The 13,921-nt window shown below is 41.3% G+C and overlaps 1 long non-coding RNA gene across 1 annotated transcript in view; it reads left to right on the top strand.

The window, feature by feature from the left end:
* The window catches only part of LOC138978507 (uncharacterized), a 102,372-nt gene extending 92,618 nt beyond the window's left edge, over window positions 1-9,754 (top strand). Inside the window, exon 2 of the long non-coding RNA XR_011459708.1 lies at window positions 5,290-9,754. This is a non-coding gene — a long non-coding RNA (uncharacterized lncRNA). The remainder of the gene's footprint in view (window positions 1-5,289) is intronic.
* The last annotated feature ends 4,167 nt before the right edge of the window (window positions 9,755-13,921 follow it).

Genomic DNA, 13,921 nt, shown 5'->3' on the forward strand with positions numbered 1-13,921 from the left:
GAGCTCATTAATAACTTTTTTGTACGTGTGTGTACCATTAGTTCCAGAGAGTATGAATGTCCAGCTAGTTCCTCCTTCCAGTAAGAATGTCTGTGAAAAGGAGAAAACTTCAGATCATAGTATGATCATATGTGCATGTTTATTTTTCTGTGTGTACCTCGGTGTCTTTCTGTGTGTACCTCTGTGTCTTTCTGTGTGTACCTCTGTGTATTTCTGTGTGTACCTCTGTGTCTTTCTGTGTGTACCTCTGTGTCTTTCTGTGTGTACCTCGGTGTCTTTCTGTGTGTACCTCTGTGTCTTTCTGTGTGTACCTCTGTGTCTTTCTGTGTGTACCTCTGTGTCTTTCTGTGTGTACCTCTGTGTCTTTCTGTGTGTACCTCTGTGTCTTTCTGTGTGTACCTCTGTGTCTTTCTGTGTGTACCTCTGTGTCTTTCTGTGTGTCTCACTGTTCTTCTGTAAACATCTTTGTGTTTTCTGAACAAAGAACATTTCCAGGAAAAAAAAACTCAAAAGAATTCAATAGAAAAACCTAGCTTTTTTGCATGTTATACAAATACAAACCAAAGACTGATAGTGTCCACTTTGCTTGTGTTCATCTCAGTGTATTTTGACAAAATGTTCCAAAATGTAATGCTAATTTAAACTATGTTCGTTCTTTACCTGCCTGTTATTTTGTATCGAATTGTCTTACTGAGAGAAAAAGATTTAATCTTTCTCCATGAAATTCAAACAATTTGCAAAGTACAACCATTTAAAGTTTTGTTATATTTAGTCAAGTTTTGACTAAATATTTTAACATCGAGGGGGAATCGAAACGAGGGTCGTGGTGTATGTGTGTGTGTGTGTGCGTGTGTGTGTGTGTGTAGAGCGATTCAGACTAAACTACTGGACCGATCTTTATGAAATTTGACATGAGAGTTCCTGGGTATGAAATCCCCGAACGTTTTTTTCATTTTTTTGATAAATGTCTTTGATGACGTCATATCCGGCTTTTCGTGAAAGTTGAGGCGGCACTGTCACGCCCTCATTTTTCAACCAAATTGGTTGAAATTTTGGTCAAGTAATCTTCGACGAAGCCCGGGGTTCGGTATTGCATTTCAGCTTGGTGGCTTAAAAATTAATTAATGACTTTGGTCATTAAAAATCTGAAAATTGTAAAAAAAAATAAAAATTTATAAAACGATCCAAATTTACGTTTATCTTATTCTCCATCATTTGCTGATTCAAAAAACATATAAATATGTTATATTCGGATTAAAAACAAGCTCTGAAAATTAAATATATAAAAATTATTATGAAAATTTTTTTTTCGAAATCGTTTTAAAAACACTTTCATCTTATTCCTTGTCGGTTCCTGATTCCAAAAACATATAGATATGATATGTTTGGATTAAAAACACGCTCAGAAAGTTAAAACGAAGAGAGGTACAGAAAAGCGTGCTATGCAGCATAGCGTAACCACTACCCCGCTCTTCTTGTCAATTTCACTGCCTATGCCGTGAGCGATGGACCACGAGTATACGGTCTTGCTGCGTTGCATTGCGTTCAGTTTCATTCTGTGAGTTCGACAGCTACTTGACTAAATATTGTATTTTCGCCTTACGCGACTTGTTTTTAATTATACAATTAAAAAGCACAATTTGTTATATCTGATTCTTTTTTTCTCTACTTGATTGTCTGTTTTAAATTTTATTTAATTTCATTGTTGTTTTTTCTGTGTGCTTGTGTGCCGTTTTAAACAAATATTTTGCTTTGGTTGCTTATTTTTTCCTTCGTAGAAATTGATATGCATGGATTGAATGAAGCTACAGATACATGTATACCGATTCATAGGCAGACACATGGTTTCTACCCCCAGCGGGTTAGGGGGAAGAATTTACCTGATGCTCCCCAGCATGTCGTAAAAGGCGACTAACGGATTCTGTTTCTTCTTTTACCCTTGTTAAGTGTTTCTTGTATAGAATATAGTCAATGTTTGTAAAGATTTTAGTCAAGCAGTATGTAAGAAATGTTAAGTCCTTTGTACTGGAAACTTGCATTCTCCCAGTAAGGTCATATATTGTACTACGTTGCAAGCCCCTGGGGCAATTTTTTGATTAGTGCTTTTGTGAACAATAAACAATTGACAAGTGGCTCTATCCCTTCCCCCCCCCCCCCCCCCCCCCCCCCCTTTCCCCGTCGCGATATAACCTTGAACGGTTGAAAACGACGTTAAACACCAAATAAAGAAAGAAAGAAAGAAACACATGGTTTCTAATACAATTTTACTAAAAGTAAAACCAGCAAAATCAGTTTTTCCATGCTTCATCTGTGATATAATACTACTGTATTGTGTGAGTATGGTTTATGGTACTTTGGCAGCTTTATCAAGTTATGGAGGTGCATGTCGTTTTACAACTTTTATTTTTGTGTCATTTTATTTTTTCAACCCAGTTATAATTTCATACACAAACAAATAGTTTTGAATTCGCTGTCAGAGGATCATTCTATTTACACAAAGGCTGTGCAGACTTTCAGTGATTTGTTGACGCAAAACAAGACCTATTCTGCACAAGACCTATTTTGCACAGTGATATGAGTGAAATGTCTACAGCACCTACAAAAAATGCAATATTTATTCAATTTCAGGTATGTACACACGTTTTTTAAAATTCTAAACCTAGGAAAGAAAATTAGCTGCAAGTGAACAGAAGCTTATCAGTTGAAAAGAAAGAAACAAACAAACAAAACACTATCCGGCCCTCATGACATATACATGGGTGCAACTCTGCCGGCTACACGCCGGCAGCCGGTTTTTGGTTTCATCGGCTGCCTATGTTTTTGTTCCAGGAGAGTTTTTTTTTTGGCATTTTAAATACTAAACAAGTCGCGTAAGGCGAAATTACTACATTTAGTCAAGCTGTGGAACTCACAGAATGAAACTGAACGTAGTCCGCCGCTAGTGCAAAAGGCAGTGAAAGTGACGAGCCTGTTTGGCGCGGTAGCGGTTGCGCTGTGCTTCATAGCACGCTTAATTTACTGTACCTCTCTTCGTTTTAACTTTCTGAGCGTGTTTTTAATCCAAACATATCATATCTATATGTTTTTGGAATGAGGAACCGACAAGAAAATAAGATGAACTAGTTTTTAAAACGATTTCGGAAATTTAATTTTAATCATAATTTTTATATTTTTAATTTTCAGAGCTTGTTTTTCTATCCGAATAATATCATATTCATAGGTTTTTGGAATCAGAAAATGATGAAGAATAAAATAGAAGTAATTTTGGATCGTTTTATAAAAAAATAATTTTAATTACAATTTTCAGATTATTAATGACCAAAGTCATTAATTAGTTTGTAAGCCTCCATGCTGAAATGCAATACCAAAGTCCGGCCTTTGTCGGAGATTGGTTGGCCAAAATTTCAATCAATTTGATTGAAAAATGAAGGTGTGACAGTGCCGCCTCAACTTTTACAAAAAGCCGGATATGACGTCATAAAAGACATTTATCGAAAAACTGAAAAAAACATCTGGGGATATCATACCCAGGAACTCTCTTGTAAAATTTCATAAAGATCGGTCCAGTAGTTTACTCTGAATCGCTCTACACACACACGCACAGACACACACACACACACACACACACACACACACACACACACACACACACGTATACACCACGACAATCGTCTCGATTCCCCTTCTATGTTAAAACATTTAGTCAAAACTTGACTAAATGTAACAAGTCGCGTAAGGCGAAAATACAATATTTAGTCAAGTAGCTGTCGAACTCACAGAATGAAACTGAACGCAATGCAACGCAGCAAGACCGTATACTCGTGGTCCACCGCTCACGGCATAGGCAGTGAAATTGACAAGAAGAGCGGGGTGGTGGTTACGCTATGCTGCATAGCACGCTTTTCTGTACCTCTCTTCGTTTTAACTTTCTGAGCGTGTTTTTAATCCAAACATATCATATCTATATGTTTTTGGAATCAGGAACCGACAAGGAATAAGATGAAACTGTTTTTAAATTGATTTGGAAAATTTAATTTTGATAATAATTTTTATATATTTAATTTTCAGAGCTTGTTTTTAATCCGAATATAACATATTTATATGTTTTTGGAATCAGCAAATGATGGAGAATAAGATAAACGTAAATTTGGATCGTTTTATAAATTTTTATTTTTTTTTACAATTTTCAGATTTGTAATGACCAAAGTCATTAATTAATTTTTAAGCCACCAAGCTGAAATGCAATACCGAAGTCCGGGCTTCGTCGAAGATTACTTGACCAACATTTCAACCAATTTGGTTGAAAAATGAGGGCGTGACAGTGCCGCCTCAACTTTCACGAAAAGCCGGATATGACGTCATCAAAGACATTTATCAAAAAAAGGAAAAAAAACGTTCGGGGATATCATACCCAGGAACTCTCATGTCAAATTTCATAAAGATCGGTCCAGTAGTTTAGTCTGAATCGCTCTACACGCACACACACACACACACACACACACACACACACGCACAGACAGACAGACACACATACACCACGACCCTCGTTTCGATTCCCCCTCGATGTTAAAATATTTAGTCAAAACTTGACTAAATATAAAAAGCTGGACCCCAACTTTTTCCAGGTTGCACCCATGCATATAGGGACGTAGCTGAGTTGGTAATGTTTCTTGCATCTTCAGCCAGTTATGACTTGAGTTTCATTACATAAGTGCCATCTTTTCATTTACAATTAATTAACAGTGCAAAGTACGCATTTTTTTTTAAATTAACTGAAATGTATCTTTGGTTACTGTTTGGAACTTCACACATTTTATTTTCTGTGTCATTTTTATCTGATGATAATTTTTATCTGATACGACACTTCAGGGTAGATGCAAAATTTTTTTTTGTGTGTGTGTAAAAGTACACTCCTTTCAGTGAAACAGTGAGTGATAATGTTCACCGAAACAGACCTGTCTAGGTTTTTACTGGGAATAAGAGAATCTTTCGACTTCAACACTTGCCAATAATCAACAGCCGGGCTGCTTCCGAGTGTGACAGTTAAAATAATGTTGTTACAGTTGTGTCAATATGCTTCTTCTTTTTCTGCGTTCAATTTCATGGCCGTTATATCTTCAGGTCAGTGGCTGCCATGAAGTCCGCAGTCTTCTGCAGTCAATGTTTGTAAAGATTTTAGTCAAGCAGTATGTAAGAAATGTTAAGTCCTTTGTACTGGAAACTTGCATTCTCCCAGTAAGGTCATATATTGTACTACGTTGCAAGCCCCTGGAGCAATTTTTTGATTAGTGCTTTTGTGAACAAGAAACAATTAACAAGTGGCTCTATCCCATCTCCCCCCTTTCCCCTATCCCATCTCCCCCCTTTCCCCGTCGCGATATAACCTTGAATGGTTGAAAACGACGTTAAACACCAAATAAAGAAAGAAAGAAAGTTGGGCAGCAGGTCCGCAGAGCTTGGTGCCCAGGCTGGTGTCTTCTGGCCAGTAGTGCTGGCGTGTTGTCTCGAGGTGTCAATGTGCTTCTTCTTTTTCTGCGTTCAATTTCATGGCCGTTATATCTTCAGGTCAGTGGCTGCCATGAAGTCAGCAGTCTTCTGTAGTTGGGCAGCAGGTCCGCAGAGCTTGGTGCCCAGGCTGGTGTCTTCTGGCCAGTAGTGCTGGCGTGTTGTCTCCAGGTGTCAATGTGCTTCTTCTTTTTCTGCGTTCAATTTCATGGCCGTTATATCTTCAGGTCAGTGGCTGCCATGAAGTCAGCAGTCTTCTGTAGTTGGGCAGCAAGTCCGCAGAGCTTGGTGCCCAGGCTGGTGTCTTCTGGCCAGTAGTGCTGGTGGGTTGTCTCCAGGTGTCAATGTGCTTCTTTTTCTGCGTTCAATTTCATGGCCGTTATATCTTCAGGTCAGTGGCTGCCATGAAGTCAGCAGTCTTCTGTAGTTGGGCAGCAAGTCCGCAGAGCTTGGTGCCCAGGCTGGTGTCTTCTGGCCAGTAGTGCTGGCGTGTTGTCTCCAGGTGTCAATGTGCTAAATTAGATCAGAAAAGAATTTCAACATTGCACAGAAAGCATACCATTCCAGGCTGTTGGTTTTGCAGATCTGGGAACCCATACGATTTCACCTTTTTGTTTGTTTACGCATTATTTTGTAGTTACGGTCAGTGGACAAAAATATGACGAGAAAAGATTCCTAGACTACTTTTCTTCACAAGCGAATCCCGCAGCGGATCCCGTATTTTGAAACATGATTACAGTTTTTGTCAGTTTACACTGAAAGAAGCATTTGTTTTCAACATATTGGTAAACTTAATTAACGGTGCGACGGATGCGAGTGAAATAAGTTTGAATCATGGATGTTCAAATGCCGTGAGGAGTACGCTCATTTTTCTGAAAATACACAAAGTTTGCTTGAGAATACTCCAAGTGCAAAACAGGGGTTCCCAGGTTGGTTTGTTTGTTTGTTTGTTTGTTTGCTTAACGCCCAGCCGACCACGAAGGGCCATATCAGGGCGGTGCTGCTTTGACATACAACGTGCGCCACACACACACAGAAGTCGCAGCACAGGCTTCATGTCTCACCCAGTCACATTATTCTGACACCGGACCAACCAGTCCTAGCACTAACCCCATAATGCCAGACGCCAGGTGGAGCAGCCACTAGATTGCCAATTTTAAAGTCTTAGGTATGACCCGGCCGGGGTTCGAACCCACGACCTCCCGATCACGGGGCGGACGCCGTACCACTAGGCCAACCGTGCCGATAGGGGTTCCCAGGTCTGGTTTTGGGTACATGTATGAGTCCAAGTGGAAGGATGCTCTTATTCTATGTCAAATCTGGAACACATCTGTGGTGGTTAACATGATCTGCATCATTCTGATCAGCATCGCTCCACGGCTATTGCCAGTTGTCTCTCTGACCGGACGCTACAGTCCTACGCGAATCTATCAAAACAAAAATACAGAGTTATCTCCCATATGTTTTTCGCGAGCACTGATCTAAATTTGAGATCAGTGTTCACGAGACGAAAATGATTGCAGATTGGCCGACTTCGACAGTGATCTCCGTTCTGTTCTTCACAGTTATGATAAAGACATCGTTCTAAGGTCAAAACAAGTCGAAATTTTGGGACTGCTGCCGGAAGGAGACCGTAATATATGTACCAAAAATATCGTTTTCCTTGCCAGACAAGGAAACTCAAGGCATCCTGTCAGGGAGAGAATGAGCCGAACTCATATTGACCTGAGTTCAGGATGGATCTGCATGGGAAAGAGGGTACATTGTACTTCAAAGGTTTTGTAAGCTTGCCTAGGAGTGTGGGTCATTGGCAGATGGTAAAAATTGTGAATTTTATGGATACGTGTACTACGGATATATTACCATGTAAAATGAATAATGATTGTAGCATTGCTTGATGTTGTCTTTATCCAGATTGTATGTATCTGATCAAAGCATTTTTGGAGTGAGGAGTATCTGCATTCATGCTCAATGTGTGATTTTCATGCATTTAATGACTTGACTTACCCCCCGCGGGTTAGGGGGAAGAATTTACCCGATGCTCCCCAGCATGTCGTAAGAGGCGACTAACGGATTCTGTTTCTCTTTTTACCCTTGTTAAGTGTTTCTTGTATAGAATATAGTCCATTTTTGTAAAGATTTTTAGTCAAGCAGTATGTAAGAAATGTTAAGCAGGGTTCGACACTAGCGGGGGCGGGGGGCGGAACGCCCCAGAGTTTTGTGTTCCGCCCCAAACATTGCCGAAGCTTGGGGCCCACTCCGCCCCAGGATAAATTCCAACAATGACAAATGAAAATTCTAATGCCAGCAGAGCCAATCACTAAAAATCGCCAGTCAAAGTCGTCACTGAAATTTGCGTTACGATCAATGCCGCAGTCAAGAAAAAAACACATTCAAATCGTCGAAGGACAATGTCGTAAGGGAAATAACTCCCAGATTGCGCTCTTTAGCGTGAGAGATAAGTATCGCCTTCAAATGCCAAACGCAAAATGTGGCGACACATCCCTGGTGTAAAAAGACATGGCAATGAAGATGAAGAACAGGGTGGAGAGAAACGAAAAAAGGAAACCGATGCAGCCAAAAGCGCGAAGCGCTGTCGTAATTTCAATGTCAAATGGTTGAAAGAATTTCCCTGGCTTCAGTACGATGAAGAAAAACAGACAATGCATTGCCGCACGTGAATACTGAGAGTGGGCCCCAGATTTTTTTTTTCCGCCCCAGCAATTTCCATCTCTGGGGCCAGTGTGGCCCCAGGCCAAATAAGTTAGTGTCGACCCCTGTTAAGTCCTTTGTACTGGAAACTTGCATTCTCCCAGTAAGGTCATATATTGTACTACGTTGCAAGCCCCTGGAGCAAATTTTTGATTAGTGCTTTTGTGAAACCCCCTGCGGGTTAGATTCTGTTTCTCTTTTTACCCTTGTTAAGTGTTTCTTGTATAGAATATAGTCCATTTTTGTAAAGATTTTAGTCAAGCAGTATGTAAGAAATGTTAAGTCCTTTGTACTGGAAACTTGCATTCTCCCAGTAAGGTCATATATTGTACTACGTTGCAAGCCCCTGGAGCAAATTTTTGATTAGTGCTTTTGTGAAACCCCCCGCGGGTTAGGGGGAAGAATTTACCCGATGCTCCCCAGCATGTCGTAAGAGGCGACTAACGGATTCTGTTTCTCCTTTTACCCTTGTTAAGTGTTTTTTGTATAGAATATAGTCAGTGTTTGTAAAGATTTTAGTCAAGCACATAATTAAAGAGAATAATAAAAAAAAAATTTTAAAAAAGCAGTACATAAGAAATGTTACATGTAAGTCCTTTGTACTGGAAACTTGCATTCTCCCAGTAAGGTCATATATTGTACTACGTTGCAAGCCCCTGGAGCAATTTTTTAATTAGTGCTTTTGTGAACAAGAAACAATTAACAAGTGGCTCTATCCCATCTCCCCCCCCCCCCCCCCTTCCCCGTCGCGATATAACCTTGAACGGTTGAAAACGACGTTGAACACCAAATAAAGAAAGAAATGCTTTTGTGAACAAGAAACAATAGGCAAGTGGCTCTATCCCATCCCCCCCCCCCCCCCCCCCCCCCCCCTTTCCCCGTCACGATATAACCTTCGTGGTTGAAAACGACGTTAAACACCAAATAAAGAAAGAAAGATGATTTGACTTTATCGTCTCCGAGTGCATAGTTCTTTAAGAATGGACAGTGTCATTTTGTACTGTAATGTTGTTTTTGAATCAGTAAACAGAGAAGGGATTACATGTATGTGTGTCGTTCCCCGCAGTGGGGCACTGCGGTTATGAAATTAAAGGCCCCTCCTGTTTTTGGAACCGCAGGAGCTTTCTAGTTTGCTGTTAGGTAAATTTTTGGTTCCTCTTTCCTGTCGTGCTCTCTTTTTCTTCATGAATTCTTTTCTTTTTTCTGCCTTCTTGCTCATTCACCTGTATTTTTTCCAAAAATCTCTTCTCTTGCCGCTTGTCTCGCGATTCATGTATAGTTTAATCTGTTAGTGTTCTGATGTAAGTCCAGCAGTAGATAGGTTAAGCCTATTTTAACATACTGGAAACTGGTAATCTTCCAGTAGGTATTAATTTAGTTTTACTAAAGCCTGTTGGGACACAAGTAATGGGTTAGTGCATTTGTAAACAGGAATCGCTTGACAAGTGGCCCCCTTCATCCCCCCCTTCCTCGTCCTGATATGGCTCTGCGTAGTCGGCTGGACGTTAAGCAACAAATAAACAAACAAACAAATGTGTGTCGTTGTTTGTTTTTTTCCCCTGTTGTGATTGCTTGCTGAATGTTTTTTGTTTCTTTTGGTATTCAGCCAGTTTGATTTTATGACTGACTGACTGACTGACTGACTGACTGACTGCGTTTGTTTGTCCACAGGTAAAGAAAAGAAATGTGTGCTTGGGTTTTTTTTCTTTTCTTTTTCAGGAAACAGAAAAATAAGGAAAAAGCAATGTTTACCATTTATTTTGATTACAACATAATTATGAAAAAGTATACAAGCCATTTCAGGAATGCAGACAGTATGCTAGCATCATCAATTAAGGAATTATTGTCATGATTTACACCATTCTTGAAATATATGATCGTTCCTCTACCTAGCACTTAATGCCTAAACAAAATCATCAATGTCTCTTCAGAACGGATTGGTTTAGATCGTTTAAAGACGTTTTATTTTGCATCGGATATCAGTGTCATCTGAAAGACTAGAATTGGTTATATAACGCTTATGTTCATCAAAGGCAAGGTATCCATGAATGATTCTTAGTACGAAAGGATTGGCTTAGGTTTTGTCCACTAGAGGTCCATTGACTGACTGGGCCATGAATCAATCAGTCATTTTGAAAACCAATCAGTCAAGAAAAAAAAAACATGTCCTTCCGCCACGGGACTGCCTCAATTGTGCATTACGGCAGTGTCGGTGAAGAGAAACTTCTGCAAGTTGTTTACAATGTACAAATGAGAGGAAAATTCATTTCATTTCTTCATTTTCTTGTTTATTTTCCAATGGTCTTACATGAAGAGGAATAAAAGGTCTGAGGACACAGTAACCATATTTATTTCAATTAAGTAAGGAAAGGGAAAAAAGAAACAAATAAGACGAGCTGACTGACTGCTGCATGTCTATCGGTCAGTTGACGGATTGAGACCCATGGCAAAAGGCCGATGACCGATGCCCAAGCCAATCCCTGAGTACGTATACTCGAATGATACAGGGTGCTCTTCAGAAACCTTATCGCTCTTTTTCTTCTTCTTCTCGTTCGCTCTCTATCTCTAAGTGTTCATGTTGGAGCATATGATGGAATTGCTTGAGTCGGAGCAAACAAAGTTGAAAGTTTACCACATAAATTGCCAGGAAAATTTACCATTTAAAAATATTTAGATTCTCTCTCTCTCTCTCTCTCTCTCTCTCTCTCTCTCTCTCTCTCTCTCTCTCTCTCTCTCTCTCTCTCTCTCTCTCTCTCTCTCTCACCCCCTCCCCCCCCCCCCCCACACACACACATACATAAACACACACACACAAACGGTAGCATGCAGTGTTCATTATTTCCAACACTTAAAAAAATGAGAATGCACTCTGTGTCTCATTCTGAGTCCTGTACGCTACTCTTTACTGGCATACATTCATGCTGCTGACTTTAAAAAAAAAAAAATCATCAGCCTCAAAAAACAAGGAAGGTAAGTTGTTGGAACGTTAAATTATGACAAAACAAAACGATACGTTCACATATATTTCGACCCAGCAGGTTTTTTTTAGTGCACAGACAAACAAACACTAATTATACAAAAAGTGTATCTGACAAAAATGCGATGAGTTGAAAATGAATTTTGGAGCAAAATGACAAAGATGGCATGATGTATTACGCACACAGAAGAACAAAACAAACGAGAGGGTTGCAGTCAGGCAAAATGAAATCCAAAAACAAATAGACTGCCAACGTTCCAAAATCAGAATAAAAAAACAAGAAAGGTAAGTTCTTGGAATGTAATTATTGATGACAAAACAGAACCCTACGTTCACAGATATTTCGACCCAGAGGTCTTTTAAGTGCACAGACAAACAAACACTAAGTGTGAGTTTAGAGGGAGCGGTCAGCGACCATAAACTCTATTTAAACGAGACAGATATGCAGCAAAAGGAGGGGGGGGAGGAGGTGTCAGTAGAGGTAATGCAGGAGGAAGTGATAGCAGAGTCCCGTGGGAACGAATGCGGGGAATGAAGAGGGTTGGAGGGCAGGGGGGAGGTGATGAGTGAAGGAGAGCAGTCTGGAATGAAACAATGGTAACAGATAAGGGAGTCCGAGAGAGAGCGAGAGAGAGCGAGGACCGAAGTCATTAGTAGCAGCGCAGCGGCCAGCAAGCAAGTTCAGCGATTTTCAGTTCTGCAAACTATGGAGTTCAATTTTTCTTCTTGGGCAAAAAATCTGCCCCAACCTGTAATTGAGGTTCTGGAAAAAGAGGAGTTCACAAGCCTCAGTGCCTTGAAATATGCAGGAGAAAAGGACCTGGAAAGCCTTAAGTTAAAACGAGGCCACATAGTGGAATTAAAAGCGGCAGTGGCAGACCTGCAACAGAAGTACGGGGGAGGGCCGTTGCGTGCTGCCGACCAAGTGGCACCGCTCCAGGGTCTTCTTGGCAACATGGCCATACAGTCTGCTTCACCAGGTGAGACTTATTTACGAATTGTTGACTTCGTACCGGCTTCTATGGCGGTGGAGGAAGAGGTGACACTCGGGGGAGGTGTCACGCTCAAGCTGGCCAACAAATCAAAGTTGGAGAAAGTATCCCCCTGCCACTGGATCGTGGCAAATGCTAAAATAATGGCAAAACTCATGAACACCGCCGTGGACTTCGACCACGAAGCTTACCTCTGTTATACAGAGATGGTGGGCGAGCTCGGCGCAAGATTTTCCTGGCAGTCGGTGCTCCTTTACGATGATGAGTACAGGAAGCGCCAGTCTACCAGCGGGTTTGCTTGGGGAACCCCCAACCCCCACCTGTCCACAGTGATTCTCCGTGAGCGTGCCCAACAAGTTCCTGGCAACAAAAGCGGCAAGGCCATGACGGGAAGCGGCGGTATTCGACGACCTGTGGGACCCAGTGGGAAGGAGGTGTGCCTGCAGTACACAAACAAAGGCACATGCCTCTACGGGTCCCGCTGCAGGTTCGAACACGTGTGTGACACGTGTGGAAAGGAGCACCCCGGCAAAGACCACCAGGCGACAGCAAACACCAGTGCCTAGGATACAGCGCAGCGAACTGACAACACAACGGTAGGCCCCACCTATTCCAGCCCGTTCCCTCAATTAGATCCTCATGACTGTGCATTTTTGGGAAATCATGCATCTATTAGTGCAAAATCTCAAATGTGGCACTCAGTGCTAGAGGGCGATTGTGACAGAGAATTTTTGTTAGACGGTATACAGCACGGTTTTCGGGTAACAGAAAAACATAAAACATGTGTGTTAGCAGCAGAACAAAGCAATCATAAATCAGCGTACGATCATCGCGACGTGGTAGAACAAGAACTGTTAGATCAAATAGCAAAAGGAAATTATATAGTGGCAAGTAAGAAGCCAACGGTCGTAAGCGCACTAGCCGCGATCCCCAAAGAAGATGGTAGCGTTAGGCTAATTCATGATGCCAGCAAACCAACAGGTAGGGCAATGAACGATTACTCCATCCCTGAGTCAGTGAAGTTTCAAACAGTCTCTGATGCGTGCGCCTTAGCGAAGACAGATTATTGGTGTGCTAAAGTCGACTTGCAGTCCGCATATCGCTCAGTGTGCATCAGTCCGGATGATTATTGTGTAACGGGACTCAAGTGGCATTTCAAAGGTAAAAACAGACCGACTTATTTGTTTGACAGTCGACTTCCATTTGGTAGCAATGTAGGACCGTCACATTTTCATAGACTTTCACAGTCAATTCGCAGGTGCATGGCCAGGAGAGGCATGCCTGGTGTGTTAGCATACATAGATGATTTTCTTTTAGTAGCAGCAACAAAAGAGGAGTGCAACGACATGTTATTTTCTTTGATTAGATTATTGAGGGAACTAGGCTTCAACATTAGCTGGAAGAAGGTGGTGGGGCCCACCCAACGTATCACATTTCTTGGAGTCGACATCGACACGCGAAACAACACTCTGTCACTTGGAAGTGACAAACTGCAGCAACTGCGGCGGCGACTACTGCAATTTCGAGGAAAGAAGCGCGCGACAAAAACTCAGCTTCAAAGCATCGCGGGTTCTCTTAATTGGGCCTGTCAAGCTGTCAGAGGAGGAAAATTCTTTCTGCGGCGGATACTGGACACAATAAAACCCCTTCAGCAGCAGCGGCACAAAGCAAAGCTTTCTAGCGAATTCCAAAAAGATGTGCAATGGTGGCTTTCTTTTATGCATGTATTTAATGG

This window comes from Littorina saxatilis, linkage group LG10 (genome assembly GCF_037325665.1).
Source record: "Littorina saxatilis isolate snail1 linkage group LG10, US_GU_Lsax_2.0, whole genome shotgun sequence".
In the NCBI taxonomy this organism is placed as follows: Eukaryota; Metazoa; Mollusca; class Gastropoda; order Littorinimorpha; family Littorinidae; genus Littorina; species Littorina saxatilis.